The sequence below is a fragment of the Peromyscus californicus genome, unplaced genomic scaffold, assembly GCF_007827085.1.
Source record: "Peromyscus californicus insignis strain IS unplaced genomic scaffold, ASM782708v3 Scaffold_10__1_contigs__length_136768540, whole genome shotgun sequence".
Classification (NCBI taxonomy): Eukaryota; Metazoa; Chordata; class Mammalia; order Rodentia; family Cricetidae; genus Peromyscus; species Peromyscus californicus.
In genome coordinates, this window is record NW_026294391.1 from 93,642,588 (window position 1) to 93,663,683 (window position 21,096).

General features: G+C 39.5%; 1 long non-coding RNA gene across 1 annotated transcript in view; it reads right to left on the reverse strand.

Moving 5' to 3' along the window:
• Window positions 1-3,669: 3,669 nt before the first annotated feature.
• LOC128109970 (uncharacterized) overlaps window positions 3,670-21,096 on the reverse strand; it is a 57,102-nt gene continuing 39,675 nt past the window's right edge. The window contains exons 2-3 of the long non-coding RNA XR_008217996.1: window positions 16,932-17,032; window positions 3,670-4,033 (exon numbers count right to left, since the gene is read on the reverse strand). This is a non-coding gene — a long non-coding RNA (uncharacterized LOC128109970). The remainder of the gene's footprint in view (window positions 4,034-16,931; window positions 17,033-21,096) is intronic.

Here is a 21,096-nt window from a genome sequence, read left to right on the forward strand (position 1 = left end):
ATATCTTCTCCAATTTCTTTCTTCAAAGACTTAAAGTTCTTGTCATACAGGTCTTTCACTTGTTTGGTTAGAGTTACCCCAAGATATTGTATATTATTTGCGGCTATTGTAAAGCGTGTTATTTCCCTGATTTCTTTCTCAGCCCATTTATCATTTGTATATAGGAAGGCTACTGATTTTTTTGAGTTAATCTTGTATCCAGCCAAATCACTGAAGGTGTTTATCAGCTGTAGGAGTTCCCTGGTAGAATTTTTGGGGTCGCTTATGTATACTATCATATCATCTGCAAATAGTGAAAGTTTGACTTCTTCCTTTCTAATTTGTATCCCTTGATCTCCTTTTGTTGTCTTATTGCTCTAGCTAGGACTTCCAGTACTATATTGAATAGATATGGGGAGAATGGACAGCCTTGTCTTGTTCCTGATTTTAGTAAAATCGCTTTGAGTTTCTATTTAATTGATGTTGGATGTTGGCTTGCTGTATATTGCTTTTATTATGTTTAGGTATGTTTCTTGTTTCCCTGATCTCTCCAAGACCCTTATCATGAAGGGGTGTTGGATTTTGTCAAAGGCTTTTTTGGCATCTAATGAGATGATCATGTGGCTTTTTTATTCTTTCAGTTTGTTTATATGGTGGATTACATTGACAGATTTTCAAATGTTGGACCATCCCTGCATCTCTGGAATGAAGCCTACTTGATCATGGTGAATGATTTTTTTTATGTGTTTTTGGATTCAATTTGTCAGTATTTTATTAAGTATTTTTGCATCAATGTTCATGAGGGAGATTGGTCTGTAATTCTCTTTCTTTGTTGCATCTTTGTGTGGTTTGAGTATCAGGATGACTGTAGCCTTATAAAAAGAACTTGGCTTTGTTCCTTCTGTTTTTATTGTGTGGAACAATTTGAGGGGTATTGGCATTAGCTCATCCTTGAAAGCCTGGTAGAATTCTGCACTGAAACCATCTGGCCCTAGGCTTTTTTTGGTTGCGAGATTTTTAATGACTGCTTCTATTTACTTAGGGGTTATAGGTGTATTTAAATTGTTTATCTGGTCTTGATTTAATTTTGGTATGTGGTACCTATCAAGAAAATTGTCTATTTCTTTTAGATTTTCTAGTTTTCTGGAGCAGAGGTTTTTGAAGTATGACCTAATGATTTTCTGGATTTCCTCAGTGTCTGTTATTATGTCTTCCTTTTCATTTCTGATTTTGTTAATTTGGATATTCTTTATCTGCCTTTTAGTTTGGATAAGGGTTTGCCTATCTTGTTGATTTGCTCAAAGAAACAACTCTTTGTTTCATTGACTCTTTGTATTATTTTCTTTGTTTCTATTTTATTGATCATATATATTTTTTAGAGAGATGGAGAGACAGCTGGAGAAATGACTCAGACATTAAAAGCTAAGCTCACAACCCAAACATATTTATTTTGTACTCTGATTTTTTACTATGCGTGTGTTGTACTTCTTTTACTAATTAATTGATTGGTGTGTGTATGTGTGTGTTTGTTTTATTATATGATGCAATGAGGGCACACATTCCCGAGTGTGCATGTGTATGTAAAGGAACAATTTTGTAGAGTTGGTTTTCTCCTACCTTTACATGGGTTCCAGGGATCAGACTCATGTTGCCAGGCCTTCCTTGCACATCTTTTGTCAGTTTTATCTGTATCCCTAAGTACCTTTAGGTGGTTTTGAACCCTAAGTGATACTCTAAATACATTGATTCTTAAAGTTAAACTCTTGTTTGCTCATTGCTAATATATAAAAGTTTAACTGATATTTGTGCATTGATTTTATAACCCACAAACTTAATAAAGTCACATATTAGTTCTAGTAGCATTATAATGGACTCCTTCAGATATTCGTGTTGTTCTACACTATCATTCCACTTATTGCTTCAAGTGAGGGCTATTTCCTTCTCTTGTGCAATTTCACTGGATAGGGCATTTAATACAACGTTATAAATAGAAGTGGTTCAGTTTGGACACATCACCTTTATTCCAGATCATAGAGGCTGTTTTAGTCCATGTTGTACAGTTAACAATAGAAAACTGGAGCCGGGCGGTGGTGGCGCACGCCTTTAATCCCAGCACTCGGGAGGCAGAGCCAGGCGGATCTCTGTGAATTTGAGGCCAGCCTGGGCTACCAAGTGAGTCCCAGGAAAGGCGTAAAGCTACACAGAGAAACCCTGTCTCGAAAAACCAAAAAAAAAAAAAAACAATAGAAAACTGCAGTCTTGGTAATTTAATAATAACAAAGAGAAACATATCTCCTGCATAGTTTTGGAGACTGGAAATTGGATGGCCAGGGTACTAGTGTTTGACAAGAGCCTCCTCACTACATTATCCTATAGTGAAAGGTTAAAAGGAATAAAAGACCATAAGAAATCGAATTTGCCACTTTAAAGCCCTTTTACTTCCCTTAATCTATTCACCAGGATGGAGCCATTATGACTTAGAAAACTAGACCTTGGGGCTGAGGATTTAGCTCAGTGATAGAGCACTTGCCTAGCAAGCGCAAGGCCCTGGGTTCGATCCTCAGCTCCAAAAAAAAAAAGAGAGAGAGAGAGAGAGAGAGAGAGAGAAAACTAGACCTTACCTCCCAATAATTTTGCATTTGGGACTAAGTTACCAACCCATGCTTTTGGGGGGCACATTCAAACCATAGTAGATGAAAAATAATCACCATTAAATATGATATTATCTATACATTTTTCACAGCTAGTCTTTATCTGTTGAAAACCAGTCTCCATGCTAGGTGGTGGTGGCACACATCTTTGATCCCAGCACTCTGGAGGCAGAAGAAGGTGGATCTCTGAGTTTGAGGTCAGCCTGGTCTACAGAGCAAGTTCCAGGACAGCCTGGACTACACAGAGAAACCCTGTCTTGAAAAGGAAAGAAAGAAAGAGGCGTGGGGGGAGGAAGAAAGAAACAAAGAGAAACATGGTGTCTTTGGGTTATTTATTTATTAGAGGCACTATGGATGGACCCTAGAGTCTCCCGCATGCTAGACTCCCACATCTATCAGATAACACGCTATGTTCTCTAACAATCTCTTTGCACTTACAGTGAGACCTGCCCCCAGCCTTCTCTTTTTATTTATTCATTTTTATTTTGAAACAATGTCTTGCTAAAAGGATGAAGCAGACCTTGAACTTATAATCCCTCTGTGTCACTCTCCTGCCACCGTCTCCTAGCCTGCGAGGCTGTAGAAAGTTTTTACAAAGAATAGATTTTTGTCAAGTCATTTTCATTGACTGAAATCATAAAGTGAAGTCAATACAATGTTGGGATGAGTTATAATAGATTTTAATAATCTATTCTTTTAAACTTAAAAGTATAACACAGATTGTAGTGATTCATACAAGAGTGGATATATTATAAGCCACTGAACTATAACTTTAATTGTTATTGTATGACATATACACAGGAACAATATCTTAGTAGTCAGTCCTGAAAACATATACATACAAGTAACATCATACAGACTGAGTAGTTTTTACAATTGTGGTTGAATTTATATGTTTAGGTAAATAACATATATGTATGTAACAACAGTTAATGAAAAAAGAGGCCATGAATTTGAAAGAGAGCAAGGACAGGCATATGGGAGGGTTTGAAGGGAAGGGGAAAATGATACAATTATATTATGATCACAAAAAAAAAACTGCAAAAGAAAAACTTGGGACCTGGAAGATGGCTTAGCAGGTAAATAGGTAAACCAATGACTAATGACTGGAGTTCAGTCCCCAGAATCCACGCAGAAAGACAAATTCAGGGGCTTGCATCTGTAACCCCAGCAATCCTATAGCACAAAGGGAGGCAGATACAGGAAAATCCTCAGGGCCAGCAAGCACAGATCATGCAGTGCAATGGCAGAAACAAGAGACTCAGCCTCACCAAAGAGGAAAGAAATAACTGACTCCCAAAACTTGTCCTCTGACTTCCAAATGTATTCCGGGGGTTAGGAATTTAGCTCAGTGGTAGAGCACTTGCCTAGCAAGTGCAAGGCCCTGGGTTCGGTCCTCAGCTCTGAAAAAAAAGAAAAGAAAAGGGTCATGCCTCTGTTTGCCGCTAGCACTGAGCCTACCCGAGAGATCACAGTCACCAGGCAGCCGTGTTTGACTCCATGTTCCAAATGTATTCCGTAGCACATGGGCACCCATAATCACGTAAAAACATATAAATCGAATTAATTCATAATTAAAATAAATAAATAAAGTAAATAAGATGAATCCATGGAATTACTAAGCTCTGGGACCAGCAACATGGTATGGTATCAGTTGGAACTGATTTTGTTGGTTTTATGAAACTGGGAGCGCCTCAGTATGTAACTCTGGCTGTTCTGGAACTCACTCTTTAGACCAGGTTGGCCTTGAACTCACAGAGATCTACCTGTCTCTGCCTTCTGAGTTATAGAATTAAAGGCATGTGTCACCACACCTGGTTTGGGACCGAATTCTAAAGCACCCACTTTTAAAGGAATTAGATTCTAATTCTCTGGATAAAATGAAGAATGACAGTGGGAGTATTGAGCTTGGCCTTCATCTTTTTGCTGATAAATCTGATGCAGCCCAGATATACAACCAGTAAGCACCTGGTAAGAAAGTGGTCACAACTCTACCATAGAATACAACACAGTCAAGGTCTACACTGAAATGGAGCAGGTATTCTCTTATAAAAATTGTCAAGGGATCCTACATATGAGTTGAGTTTAAATCTGGAACCTTGGGTTTCTGGTGGCATAAACCCCCAAATTTTACATTTGTAATGATAGGCGTGATAGAGGCTTTCAACACACAAAAAGAAATTGTGTCATGAGAGGTACATAATACATGGAAACAAGAGAATATTCTAAAACTATTTGGTGATCTTCAAGGGAATATAGCTTGGAATTATATTCATTAAAAAGAGTAACATACTTTGAAATAAAACAAGGCCACATAGCAAGACTAATCTCAATGTCATCACAGGTTTAATGGCTTAAAACAATAGAAATGTATTCTCTCAAAACTAGGGAGCCTGCATGGGGCTGACCTAGACTCTCTGCATATATGCTACAGTTGTGTAACTTGGTCATCTTGTGGGACTCCTAATAGTGGGAGCAGGGGCTGTCTATGGCTCTGTTGCCTACTTTGGGGATCCATTCCTCATACTGGGTTTCCTCATCCAGCTTTAATATAAAGGGAGGTGCCTAGTCTCACTACAACTTGATATGCCATGGCTGGCTGATATCCATAGGAGGCCTGCCCTTTTCTGAAGAGAAACAGAGGAGAAGTAGATGGGAGAGGAAGAGGAGAGGTGGGGTGTGGCGAGCCACAGGAATAGGAAATAGAAGTCCAGCTGTATATTATAAGCTATACCTTGATAAGGCCAAGGTCAGTCGAGTGGGAAGCCAATCAGCAAGGTCTAGTGGTGTTATGCGGCTTAATATTCAGTTATGCCTTGCTATGAATTCCTTGTGCTCATAATTCTCCTAAAATGTGTTTGTGTGTGTGAACCTCCATTTCAAATAGTCAGGTAGACAGAACCTTCTGCCTCTGAGCTCCAGGCCCCCTCTTTAGCATTTGTTTTGGGTGTCTACCATTTGCAAATACCCTCCTTGAGCTACTTCCTAAGATAGAGTCAACCCCAAACAAAGCCTTAAAAGACAAGCAAGGAACAGACAGCTACCAGGCCATCTGTTAGCCGCCTGAAAACTCCCCGAACTAAGATAAAATGTCCTTTCTGAGACTGCTTGTCTCACAGGCCAAATGCCTACCAACTTGAGGAACAAGCTTTGTTTCTTGTGCAAATCAAGGCCTTCCCTTTCTCTCTCTCACCGCCCCAAAGAATCTCTTAGATCAAAAAGGGCTTTCCTCTTACCAGGTGTTTCAAGCTGTGATGCAGATTGACTAGCTATCAGTACTCTTCCCCCGCCCTGTCAGGAAACTGGCGACAGAGGAAAAAAGTGACAGTTTTAACTTTTAGTGACCTACAGACTTTTCCTACCTTATCACCTGTAAGTTTCTAGTTGAACACTTTTATGATAGACTCATAATATCTTTCACCCAACCACAATAAGGATATATTTCTAGCACACAAATTCCTTTTCTGATTTATTTCAACTGCTAACTGACTCCACTCTTATCTCTCCCCTTTTGGGTTGCAAATAAAATTGCCAGGAAGCCTCAAGTGGGGACCTAGGAGAATTGGAATTAGGGAAACTAAGAGAATTGGAACTAAGGGAATTTAGAGAAATCAGGAACAGAAGGGAACTAAGGAAATGAAGAGATCTGAGAGAGCTGAACTGGTGACTGAATGATGGCGACTGAGGAATAAACGAATTGAACTAAAGAGCTCCAAGCAACTGGATTCATTCCCGCGCCAATGGTAGTGTCTCTCCTGGGCCCCGGATTTGTATAAATTTAAGGCTGGGCCCTTAAATATCATACAAAAGTGGAGGAGGGACTGCGATGAGAGAAGGGAAGGGAAACATTGATTGGAAGGTTAAAAAAAAAAGTATGGGCTCAGCTGGGCAGTGGTAGCACACACCTTTAATCCCAGCACTCAGAAAGCAGAGGCAAGCAGATTTCTGTGAGTTCAAGGCCAGCCTGGTCTACAGAGTGACCAAGATAGGGCTACACAGAGAACAGTTGTCTCAAAAAAAAAAAAAAAGTGTGGGCCCATAGTTGAAAACGAGGCATTAGAAACATTGTTAAAGCTTGTTAAAATCATGAGAGTACCTTGCCTTGCCTCTTCTGGTTTCAGAGTTCCTTGGCTTATAGCTGCATAACTCTGCTTTCCATCACTGTCTTCCATTGGCCTTTTTCCCCTTACCTGGGCCTGTATCTCTCCTGTAGGTGTCTCTTAAATGACTTTTCTTATTGGAAATAGGGCACACCCAGATAACCTGGGATGGTCTTCAGAGATATGATTTCTAAATATGATCATGTTCATAGGTTCTATGTACTGGGACAAGAACATATCTCTGGGAACCACTCTGTAATCCATTACAAGAAGAGACCAAAGAGATAGCACAGAGGAAATATACTTTTAAACAGTATATTTAAATAATATATAATATATTTATGCAAATGTATAATCATATATAATTATCATAATATATAATATATTTACTTAAATACATTTAAATAAAAAGTATTTTTAAAGAGTGGCCATAATTTTTAAGACAAGAAGAAGAAAAAGAAGAAGAAGAAGAGTCCTCATATTGAACGTGCACATCAAGAGGCAAAATGAATAAATTAAAGAATCCTACATCCAGGCACATTGCAGTTAAAATGAAGTAATGTAATAGATTCTTCTTGAAAGAAACAGCCTGCTGGCAGAGGAATAATTAGACTGACAGTAAATTATCACCAGCTATGCCAACTGTAAGATAATACCCTCAAACTGTGAGAGAAAAGAGCTGCCGGCATAGAATTGACATGGAAGAGAAAAGCAATCAGTTTTTGATGTAGAGAAAGTTACCAGTATTTGAACTCTACAGTATTCTTAAAGCATATCAAAATAGGAAGCTGTAGAGGTGGCAGAGTTTAAAAGCACCTATTGGTCTTGCAAAGGATCTGAATTAAGTTCCCAGAACCCATGTCAGGTGGTTTACAACTCAGACTCAAACTCTAGTGGATCCATTACTCTCTTCTGGACTCCATAGATACCTTTGTTCATGCACACACACACACACACACACACACACACACACACACACACACACACACACTTAAAAGATAAAATAAATCTTTTAGGGCTATACAGATGGCTCAATGGTTTGGTTCCCAACACCCTTGTGGCAGCTCACAAAGATCTGTAACTCCAGTTCCAGGGGATCTGATGCCTTCTTCTGACCTCAGCAGGCACTCATATGGTGTACATACATACTTATAGGCAAAATCACATGCATACTTAAAGAAATGTTCAACATCCTTAGCCATGAGGGAAATGCAAATCAAAACAACTTTAAGATCAAAACCACAAGTGACAGCTCGTGCTAGTGAGGATATGGAACAAGGGGAACACTCTTCCACTGTTGGTGGGGTGCAAACTTGTACAGCCACTATGGAAATCAGTATGGTGGTTCCTCAAAAATTTGGGAATCAATCTACCTAAGATTTAGCTACACCACTCTTGGGCATATACTCAAAGGATACTTCATCCTACCACAAGGACGCTTATTCAGCCACATTCACTGCCACTCTATTCATAATAGCCAGAAACAGGAAATAACCTAGATGCCTCCCAATAGAATGGATAAAGAAAATGTAGTACATTTACACAATGGAATATTACTCAGATGTTAAAAGAAACTGATATCATGAAATTTGCAGGCAAATGGTTGGAACTAGAAAAAATCATTTTGAGTGAGGTAACTCTGACACAGAAAGATAAATATGGTATGTATTTGCTTATATGTGGTTATTAGCCATTAAATAAATTATAACCAAGCTACAATCCTTAGTCCCAGAGAGGTCAGGTATAGAGGAAGGGACTAGTAGGGGCACATGAATCTCCCTGCGACGGGGAAATAGGATAGATTCTATGGGTGGACTAGGGACAAGAGGGAATGAGAACAGGAGGATTAGGTGGGAAGGGGGAGGGGAGATAGGGTTGAGGGAGGGGATATAAAGAGAGACAGCTAGAATTAAGGTGCATTTGAAGGGTGGTATGGAAACCTAGTGCAGTGGAAATGCCCTAAAATATATGAAGGCAATCCTAACAAATCCTGTTGCCAAATAATAAGAGAGTCCCAATTTGTGGTGATATTGTATTCCCCAAAATATTGTGCACCCTAATAAACTTATCTGGGGGCAGAGAACAGAACAGCCATAATATTAAACATAGAGGTTAGGCAGTGGTAGCACACGCCTTTAATCCTAGCATTTCAGAGGCAGAGATCTGCCTGGATCTCTGTGAGTTTAAAGCCACACTGGAAACAGCCAGGCATGGTGACTCACGCCTTTAATCCCAGAAAGTGAGCCTTTAATCCCAGGAAGTGATGGCAGAAAGCAGAAAGGTATTTAAGACTTGAGGACCAGGAACTAGAGGCGGTTAAGCTTTTGACTGGTTAAGCTTTCAGGCTTTCGAGAAGCAGTTCAGCTGAGATCCATTTGGATAAGGACACAGAGGCTTCCAGTCTGAGGAAACAGGATCAGCTGAGGAATTTGCTAGGAGGGGAAGCTGTGGCTTGCTCTGCTTATCTGATCTTCCAGCATTCACCCCAATACCTGGTCCAGGTTTGTTTTTATTAATAAGACCTGCTAAGATTCCTGCTACACCAACTGGCCATATCTTGTCACCAGTCAAAGCTTCGAGTACCAGGTCCTGGTTATATTCATTTGAGTTTTTGTCCCAAAGGGATCCCATGGAAATCTCCAAACAACCCAGGCTGTTGCCAAGACAATAGGTTGTTCTCCACAAACTGACAACAAGGCCCTATTTCTGAATACATCACACACACACACACACACACACACACACACACACACACACACACACTCATTGAACATGGAGAGGTTGAGCTTGTGCCTGCATAGAGACTTCACTCCTATGTTCTAGTGTTTTTAGTTTGGGAAGATACTCCATAGCCTACCAAAAGAGAAACATAAACAACCCAGCTTTAAAACCTTTGATCTACAATCTGTTCTGCCTGAAAAATATGCTAGGACAATGGTGGCACAAAGCTTGTGGGAGTAGCCAACCACTGTTTAATTTGATTAAAGGCAATTACTTCCACGAGATGTAACCATCTGACACTGCTTAGGTGACCAAGAACCAGGGATTAGATAGCCCAGAGACCTAGGATAAAACCAAATACTGTAACATGAATCTTAAATGGTCTTATTAATAAAAACTTCTGAGCCAGATATTGGGGTGAAAGCTGAAAGATCAGAGAAGCAGAACAAGCCACAGCCAACTTCACCTCACCAACTCCTCAGCCGATCCTGTTTCCAGGAATCCTCAGACTGAAAGTCTCTGAGTCTTCACCCCTGAGGGTCTCAGTTGAACTGCTGCTAAAAAGCTTCTAGTTCCTAATCCTCATGCCTTATATATCTTTCTGCTTCCTGCCATCACTTCCTGGGATTAAAGCCATGTGTGAAGGGTTCACAACACGCCCCCACGGTTTGGCGTGTTTGCGCATGCCCGGCAGACCTAGACACCTCCGCCTAGCCAGTTCCAGGTCAAGATAGCCATTTCTGGGTCAAGGCGTCTCACGTGACCAGGATCCGTGACTTTGCATGTTTACGTAAGCGCGCAGCGTAGCCATGTGATCTACGCATGAGAGTAGTTATGTCGACCTGTCCATGCCCAGCCTTTATAAGCCGGCACCATATTCCTGGTTCCTTCTTCTCTACACACGTGTCTCCCACAGGCCTGAGCACTCTCTGTCCCTTTTATCTCAATAAAACTCTTATTAGCGGATTCTGTCGTGTTTCGTGACATTTCCTTGCAGGGTAAGAACACAGCGCCGCAAAATAACTAACAATGTGTCCTTCCCAAGCAAAGACAAGAGATCTCAAATCTGAAAGGTATGTGCCACTACTGCCTGGTTCTATTTCCAGTGTGACCTTGAACTCACAGAGATCCAGATGGATCTCTGCCTTCCAAGTGATAGGATTAAGGGTGTATGCCACCACTGTCTGGCCTCTATGTCTATTCTAGTGGCTGGCTCTGTCCTCTGATCCCCAGATAAGTTTTATTGGGGTGCACAAATAAAATATCACCACAAAATACTACTGGTCTAAAAAAATTAACAATAAATGACTCCTAATGATATTCTGTTGTACTCATAGATCAGTGCCTTATTCAGCCATCATCAGAGAAGCTTCCTCTTACAGCAGATAGGAACAAATACAGAGAGCCACAGCCAAACATTGTAGAGAGAGAGAGAGAGAGAGAGAGAGAGAGAGAGAGAGAGAGAGAGAGAGAGAGAGAGAGAGAGAGGAGAGAGACACCTTGGAAAACACAGCTCTAAATGAGATGTCTCCATCAAATCCCTCCCCTAGGAGCTCAGGGCACCCCATGGAGGAGGAGGTGGAAAGAGTGTAAGAGCCAGAAGGGACTGAGGATGTGAGAAGAAGCTCCTCTACATCAGCTGAGTAAAGCTCCTATGAACTCACAGAGACTGGAGCCACAAGCACAGGGCCTGCAGGGGTCTGCATGTCTGCACCAGGTCCTCTGCATATATGTTAAGGCTTTCAGTTTAGTGGTATTATGGGACTCCTGAATATGTAAATGAATGGGTCTCTGATTCGAGTGCCTCCACTTGGGCTCTTTTCCCTTTTTTTTTTTTTTTTTTGGTTTGCTTTGTCCAACTTTGATGTGATGGTTTTTGTTTTATCTTATTTTATTTTATTTTGCCATTATCTCTCAGAAGCCTGTTTTTTTCTAATGAGAGACAGAAAGGGACTGGATCTGGACAGGAGAGGAGGTGGAGAGGAATAAGTTGAGGGAGGGGAAACTGTAATCAGGATATATTTCATGAGAAAAAATCTATTTTATTAAAAGGGAAAAAATAAAATAAAATGAATAATAAATCTTTAAAAATGGTAACAAAATAAAATGATTTATCTATTCATATTATGCCTTCTGTGCTCAATAAATATTATCTTAGCATCCACTATGGACCAGGCACTGTTCTAGGACTAAGTGTCATTAGCAGACAAAAGTGATCATGTTACATGAAAAACAGACAAAGCTGCTATGAAATCCTACAAGGATGTGCCTTTCTATGATTACCAAATTTTCTTTTTCCATTTTTTATGTGTGTGGTGTGCATCTGTGTATCTGTGTTTATACAGATTCTAGCATGTGTATAGGAACATGTGTGTGGGTACAGGTGTACTTGTGCATGTGGAAACCAGAGATCCTGTCAGGAATCATCCTCAGTGGCTCTTCCACCTTATTCATCGAGGCAGGGACTCTCAGTCACACTCAGATCTCGAAGCTATGGCTAGTCTTGCTAGGTAGCTTGCTCTGTGGAATCCCTTGTCTCTGCTTTCCAAACTTGGAATTAAAAAGACAGGTCTCCAGGCCCACCTCACATTTCTCTGGATTTCTGGAGGCCTCAACTCCAGTCCTCATGTTTGAGTAGCAAACAGCTTAACTTCTCCCCAGCTTCTTGTTTCCAAATTTTCCAAAAGGAACATATAATCCTTTTAAAATATAAGACAAATATGAAAACAAAAAAAAATCATACATGTTCCTTTCAAAGATCCTTATTTTCTTTATTCAAGTAGAGGAGAGTCACCTATTAGTCAAAATATACCTAACCAAGATTTCAAATAATTCTTGTGTATTTTGTTGCTTTTCTTATTTATTTGTCTACCAACCTACCCATTTATTTATAGGAGGGAATTATTCTTAGAGCCAAGGAGGGTACAACAGTATTCTATAGGAACATGCCATAAATTTAGCAGCTTAACAAAAAAAAATCTGGTGATTTTCTTGGATTAGTAGCATAGGCATGGGTTAAGTGGGTTTTCTGACCATCGTTTTCTTTAGCTAAAATCCATGCACTCACCAGGACAGTTACCTTTCCCGGGCACTGGTCTTTCTTCCAAGATTAGAAAGAATGATAGAATGGAGCAGAATCAACTACTTTGCAATTTTTGGATACATGCCATCCACCTAATATGCCAGCGTGTCTACCTGGTTTCTCTTTAAAAGACTTTCCTGCTTAAAGCAGACTCACCCAGGATAGTCTCTCCTCTGTCTAATTCAAAAGTAACTGGATGGAAGCTTAATTGCACTAACAGAAGCCTCTTCGCCATCTCACCCACTGCCATAATTTTAAGTGTTGGTCCTCTAACTAAGATTCTCTATGTGGACAATGGGAGAGTTTCAGTTTTCCTCATGAGTTTATTTTCTTCAAATAGGCCTCCGTAACTGACCCCCAATTCTTTTTTCATCTCATAATTCTTGGTGTGGAGAATCTAGCTGTCTGAACTGTTTGTTTATTTATTTACTGAGGCTGAAAGCTAAATTGCCAGGAGAAAGAAATTAAACCAGGTCTATTTTGTTAAGCTGATGCATCCTCACAGGAAAAGAGCAAAGCACTTACAGCTTATAAAATTGGCTGAGCACTTGATTTTTTCAAAAGACCCTGGACCACTTCCTGGCTGACCTCTCTCCTAGCATAATGTAATACTAAATTACAGCGCCATCTGAGTAATACTAATGTACACACCCTTGCCATATACAAGTCACAATCAAAATGTTTCATGTAGTGTTTATTACGGTTTTATGCAGCCGGAAATGTGCATAATATACAGTCACAAATGAAATTGAATATGCTGTTATTTTTTCCAAAATTGATTTGGTTAGTGGAAAGTAACTACAATGTTCCCTAGAAACAATAACATGGCGTGATTTATGAACCGCAGCGTTAGCCAACAACAGAATCAAACAAAGCAGTCCTAATGAAACGTAAGCTGACATAACACCACATTGGTGTGCATCACATTACGAGGATCAAGTAAACAGGACTCATCAAACCATCTATTTTTTCCTAGATGGCTTTTCTTTTTCTTTCATTAGTGGCTGACACTCTGAAACAAAGAACTGAATTAAATTTGGAGTTGCTCTATTTTCAAGGAAGTCTAGCAATGCTTTGAAAACACTTGTCTAGTTATCAACAGCAATTATTCGGGTGTTTATATGTTTAGTTCTTCATTGCTCACAGAAAGTAACTGAAGATATAAAGCTGGATTATGTCCTGTGGATAGAGATGTCTGTGTATCAAATCATGGCCACTTGCCTGAAAAACACACACACACACACACACACACACACACACACACACACACACATCAAACCACCATTTCCATTTGGGAAAGTTTACAATGTATAGAGAAAACAGATGTTTATCAATTTAATTATCCTATAAAATATATAATGCAGACACACAAAATACTTCAGAACAGCAAAGGGCTAATTATGATAAAACAAAGAAAGAGAATGGAAGTTAGAAGAAGGTCTGAGATGATTGTGGGGAGACACAATTTGCTTGTCAGAAAAGGATGGAAGGGGTGTTTCTCCAGAGGAAAGTAGTATAGCTAAATGAATGGCCATCCTCTTTTATGAAGTAGAAAATATGCAAATTTTTTCACTGGCACCCCTTGAGATAAAGTGATGAATTAATTTTTACTTTAGCAGATATGTAAGATGCTACTCTATTTCTGTCTCTCTGTCTCTGTTTCTCTCTCTCTTCCCCCCTCTCTCTCCCTCCCTCCTTCCTTCCCCCACTCTCCACCCTGTGTGTGTGTGGGGGGGGGGGGGAATGCTTAAGTGATTTACATCCTTTGTTTTGTTTTGTTGAAGTGGGGACTCACTTTGCAGTCCAGGCTGGCCTTGACCTTACGGACAATCCTCTTACATAATCCCCCCAAATACTGATATTATAAGCATGAGCCATTATCCTAATTAGCTTTAATTGTCAACCTGATAAAACCTAGAGTCACCTGAGAAGGGAGTTTCAATTGTGGGATTGTTCATATCAGATTGGCAAAAAGGTTGTATCTGTGGTAGACTGTCTTGCTGGGTCATTGATGGAGAAGGGACCAGCACACTTCAGGAAGCATAATTCACCGGACAGGTAGTCCCGGACTATAAAGGAAAGGTAGCTTAGCACTAGCCTGAGTAAACCAACAAGCAGTATTCCTCCATGCTTTCTGTCCATTCAAGTTTCTGCTGGAATTCGTGCCCTGACTTCCCTCAGTGATTGGCTAGGATCTGAAAAGTTTAGCCCAACAAATCCTTTATGCCCTTAAGTTGATTTTTGTCAGAATATTTTATCACATCAACAGAAAGGAAGCTAAAATAGCCACCATGTCTTAGAGGATTGTATTTTGAATATAAGCAAGTAAAGTATTCCAAACCACATCTAATCACAGCTGCCATTAATATTTTGTATACATTGTATAATGTTACATACAGGTTACATACAACAAACCATCACATTACTTCACAAACATGTATGGTGATATTTTATTTGTATTAAAATGTTATTTGTATGTTAATAAAGTTGCCCGGGGGTCAGAGCTATTAGCAAGCCATAGGAAAGCAGGGCAGTGGTGGCGTACGCTTGTAATTCCAGCACTTGGTAGGCAGAGCTGGGTAAGTCTCTGTGTGTTCAGGGATACAGCCATTATTGGATACACATGCCTTTAATCTTAATACCAATCATGGAAAACCTGGAGGCCTATACAGACAGGCCGTGAGGAAGTGGTCATGTGGTTGGGTTTACAACCAATGAGAAGGCAGGACAGGAACTCTATATAAAGACTTTAACACAGGGGTAGCTCTGGTTCGGAGAGGTAGGACCACCGCAGGAGGAAGGGTAAGGTTTTAGCTCTTAGCTCTGACCTCTTGGCTTTCTTCTTTGCATTGGTTCTGTGTTTCCTATTTAATAAGAAGGTTGGATACATCTACAAACGTACAATTTTTGTCTCTCTATACCAATTAGAATGCATTTAAAACATTCATAAATATTCCAAAGTAATATGGCAAGTGTTTACTTTTCCAAAATATTAATCATACACAAACTAATCTGGTATTTCAAGAGGGCATCAAGGAAGGTATAACAAGATGACTTTAAGCCAGTATGACACTAAACACCTAAATCCCTAGCACTTGAGAGGTGAAGTTAGAAAACTCAGAAGTTCAAGGTCATGCTTGGCTACATAGTGAATTTGACAATGCCAGCCTGGGCTACCTCAGACTCTGTCACACACACACACACACACACACACACACACACACACACACACACACGAAGAAAAAAAGACAAATTTAAATTAAGAGATTAGTTTTACTTTCTGAAAGTCTTATCTAAATATATTTAAGATATTTTGGAATTTTACGAACTCACCTGGACCCATAGGGGCTCATAGAGACTGAACCGACAACCAGGGAGCCTTCATGAGGTCGACCAAAGCCCTCTGCATATATGTGACAGTTGTGTAGCTTGGTCTTCTTGTAGGATTCCTAACAGTGAGAGCAGGGGCTGTCTATTGCCTGCTTTTGGACTCTATTGCCTGCTTTTGGAACCCTTTCCTCCTACCGGATTACCCCATCCAGGCTTAATAGAAGAAAAGGTGCCTAGTCTCATTGCAACTGGATATCCCATGACTGGCTGGCTGATAGCCATGGGAGGCCCACCCTTATCCCCCAAGAGAACCAGAGGAGGAGCAGTGGATGGAGTGGGGGTGGGTGGGAGGGACCGAAAGGAAAGGAGGGAGGGAAAACTTCAGTTGCAATGTAAAAAAAAATAAGAAAGATATTTTGAATTTTTAATATGGCTTTTGTAAAGTGTAGCATGTTTAAATCTCACACTTAGGGCAAAAATTTATGCTTGCTGAATTAGAAATGGAAAAGGAAGTAACATTTAGCTATTAACATTTGTATTTAGTTCGGATTCTCTAGATGAACAGAAGTAATAGAATGAAATATATATATATATATATATATATATATATATATATATATATATATATATATATGAAATCCATATAATAGAAGGAATAAAGGGCATTTATTAGATTGGCTTACATGCTACCATCTGGCCAGTCCAACAATCTCTCTCTTTACAGTTGAGATCCTGAAAACCTGATAAGTGTAAATTTAGTTCACAAGGCTGGATGCTTTAAGACTTCCAACCTCGTGTTGAAGGCCTGGAGGATTCACAATTTTCAGTCCAATTGGAAGACAGCAGAATCTGGGTTCTGATGGCAGCAAAGAATGGCAACGGCAAGAAGAGTGTAGATGAACTTGTAAATATGCTCTTTCCATACCTGTACTTACATCTATAGGGAATTTGTAGATAAACTCATCTATAGCTATAACTACAGGTATGGAAAGAGTTAAAACAGGAAAACGTTCACACTTGTTTTATTCTAATTTGTATAAGCATAAAAGCTCACAAGTGTGTACTTACTCAGAACTGCTTATCAAAATTTGCCAATGCAATAGTAGGAAACAGCAGGTTAAAATTATCAGGGATGAAAAGGTTTTGCTTCACCCTCTTGTGTTCAGTCACTGGAAGCAAATGAATAAAATAACAAGCAGATCAGCAGGAGAAAGTAGCTTTTAGTTACATCACAATACACATCTATGTAGGGCTATTTGGTAATGAGTAACTCAAAGGGGGTACAAAGGTACAGCCTATACACCTAACTCCTGAAGAAAAGACGAGGGAGAAGGACTTCTATGGGGAGAAAAAAATTAGGGTTTGGGTTCTTTGTTCTTTGGTTTTTGGTTTTGTTTTGTTTTGTTTGTTGGTTTGTTTGTTTTGAAAACCCAAATGGGGTTCTAGAAGAAAACAATGAGAGACTGAATGATCTGTGACATTGGTTTATTCAGGTGTAAGTAGTCTTCTGCCTCCTGATCATGAAATTCCCTCAAAGAGGTGATTTCTGCTAGGTTTAAGTCTCCTGAGAGTAGAAATCACCTCAAAGACAAAGCTTATGGCAGTCCTCATTTCTCAGAAAGGTCTGTTTTTAGACAGATGAGGGAAGATCCAAGGAGACTTCTTTCTGCATCTGTTCAATCTCAAATATCATCAGCATAAAACAATCCGTAAGCAGCCCTCGGGTTCTCAGTGGAAGCCATTTTGGAATGGAGTGTGTTCAGGTATTGAAAGTTCCAGCATTATCAATTATATATCATTAAAGCTGCAAAAAAAAATTAGATTTTTTTTCCAGAAATTAGGCAAACAGAGCAAGCTATAGAAACAGCTAGGTATGGCACACTGCTTAACAAGAACATAATAGCATAATTTCCTCTTCTTGCATTAAGCATTTCTGAGAACAGCATATTTTTTGAGATGGGATCACATGTAGTCTAGGCTGATCTTAGCCTCAAATTCCTGATCCTCCTTCATCTTCTCCCAAGTGCTAGGCTTACCGATGTATGCCACCACACCAGCAGAATAGGTATGCTTCCCTGTTTCATTTTTAAAATAATACTGACATCAAGCACAGCTTCTTTTTCTTAGACTTGCACTAGGCTTAAATTTTTAGCCACTCTAAGTAATCCTTTCTCTTGAAGAACCAATCAACTAATCAAGATTAATATACTTCAAGATCATTATTGTTACCATGCTCAGCAACCCAAAACTATTATATCATAAACCCTACCCAATCTGTAGCAAGTCCCAGCCTAAAAATCATCTATGCAAGCTCTAACTCCTCCCCAAATGTCCTGTAAACATCCTTTCTCAAATTTCCCAGTTTGAGGCAGTTCAGCACTGTCTTGCCAGAGAATGTTTAATAAACTCAGCATTACTCTAATATCTGTATTAGATATCAACAGATTGCTCTAATGTCTATACAAATTATGAAACACTGAATAGTAGATAAAAGGATACTGGATGTCTTTTTAAAGGCATACTAGATGTTGCTAAGTAGACCCTTCAGGATTCTCTGCTTTTATGAATCTCTATCCTTTTCACTGTCTTTGGGATTTCCTGTATGTTGTTACAAAAATCTGATATATTGCAAAATATTGTATCCACCAATTCATATTTTTTTCCTGATTAAGAATCCAGTCAATTGAAGAAAAGATAATTCCAACATTACATTTTATTTCCTTATTGGTATCTATCAACTGAGCATCTGTGAGGAAGAGGAAATTTGTTTTCTGTGCAGGGTAGGGGGAGGTAACTCAGGCTGGTGGATAATTTGCTATGTAGTGGAGGGATATGGGAGATCTTATCTTTTAAAAAAATTAACTGTCATACAAAGAAACAATAAATGTTTAAAGACATATGTAGCTGAAGTTTTCTCTGGTCCTGCCCAGCCCCACAGACCCCAAAGCTGCTTATAAAATAATCACTCAGAAGCTTATATTAATTAAAACTGCTCAGCCATTAGCTCAGGCCTACCACTGACTAGCTCTTACATTTAAACTAACCCATAATTCTTATTTAGCCATGTTTAGCCATGTGGCTTGGTACCTTTTCTCAGTTCTGCCTTCACATCTTGCTTCCTCTGTGTCTGGCTGGCAACTCCTGACTCAGAATTCTCCTCTCTGCTTATCCTGCCTATACTCTACTTCCTGCCTGGATACTGTCTAATCAGCGTTTTATTTATCAACAAAATCAGAGCAACACACATTCACAGCATACAGAAAGACCTCCCCAGCAGACATAGAAATTCTAATTATCTTTGTTTTTGTTTTTGGAACAGGGTCTCACATAGCCCAGGCTACTCTTAAACTCAATATATAGTTGAAGATGATCTTGACCTTCCTTCTGATCCTGCTGAGATTCTAGATGTATACCTGGATTTGAAATGTTAATTGTATTTATCTGATTATTACATATAATATACATGTATTGAAAAACACACTATAGCATAAATATAAAATAAGTTATAAAAATAAAATATTCCATAGCCCAGAGGGGTTTATGTACATATAGTCGAGGGAAGAAACAGTAACATTCTTGCCAGCATGTGAGACTTTGGTTTGATCCCAAGTACTGCAAAAGAAAAAACCAAATAAACAAAAAGGACAATGTTTTTAGACTAGCATAGTGGTGCATTCCTGTAATTCCAGCAATAGGAAGGTTTAGGCTTAGGCTTAGACTTAGACTTAGGCTTAAAAATGAGTTGGAGGAAAGCCTGGGCTTTCACAGTGAGTTTAAGGTCAGCATGGGATATAATGTGAGGCTTGAGGTTGGACATAACCTATCTCAAATGATACCAATGATATTGGTACTTGGACCATTGTAGATGTATCCAACCTTCCCATCAAACAATAAACACAGAACCAATGCAAAGAAGAAAGCCAAGAGGTCAGAGCCAAGAGCCAAAACCTTACCCTTCCTCCTGCGGTGGTCCTACCTCTCCGAACCAGAGCTACCCCTGTGTTAAAGTCTTTATATAGAGTTCCTGTCCTGCCTTCTCATTGGTTGTAAACCCAACCACATGACCGCCTCCTCACAGCCTGTCTGTATAGCCCTCCAGGTTTTCCATGATTGGTATTAAGATTAAAGGCATGTGTATCCAATAATGGCTGTATCCCTGAACACACAGAGACTTACCTAGCTCTGCCTACTAAGTGCTGGAATTACAAGCGTACGCTACCACTGCCCTGCTTTCCTATGGCTTGCTAATAGCTCTGACCCCCGGGCAACTTTATTTATTAACATACAAATAACATTTTAATACAAATAAAATATCACCATATTTCCCCTTTTCTATTTTAATAAAAAGGAAAAAAAAGAAAAAGCTTATAACTAATATAAGAAAAACTATATACAAAAGGACAATAACTATATACAATATATACAAGTAATAAATACCTAAACAATGTCTAGTCCATTTGTATTTGACAAATTCAGAGAAAATAATTTCATTATCTATCCTATTTTGGTAAGTCCAAAATGTATCCTAATTAATCTTCAACTATAACTAACTAACCTTCAACTATAACTAACTAATCTTCAACTCCCTCAGAGACCCAAGAAGGAAATAATATTAGCTAACAAAAATAAAAACAGGAAGTGCACATAAGCAACCTCCAAAAAATTTGTGAGTTGACAGAAACAGACAGCTGTCTGGACAGTCACCTGAGGTTTCTCCGAAGTGCTGGGGCATCATCTTCAGCCTATAGGCCCAGCATATCCGACAGACTCATTTGTGAAGCAGGATGTACACAAGGTCAACAGTTCAACCTCACATTGAGTGAGAGTAGTCCATGTACCAGAAACACCTGAATTCCACCAGTGTCATGTCATGATTCAGGATTTCAAATTCTGGAAATTGCTGATGGTTTTCCAACTCAGCTGTCCATTCTTCCTGGCTGTGTATATATGGCTTCATCTCAGCATCCCATTCTTCTCCATATCCCTCCATCAAATGCCAGTCTACTATTGAGAGGCGTGAGCTTAGTTACTCTTCAAGAATAACTGTTTCAGCTGCTGTTCCATTGCACATCAGAGGCCATCGGCCCACTGCCTGTTCAGCTGCCTTCGAAGAAAAGGGCACTGTACCTTTTTCGAATTGCGAAGGCCACTTCAGGGATGGTGCCATATTGTCCTGGCCTCTGAAGATGCCTTTTGATAAAGCCATAACCACACTTGTTTTGGCAAGAATCAG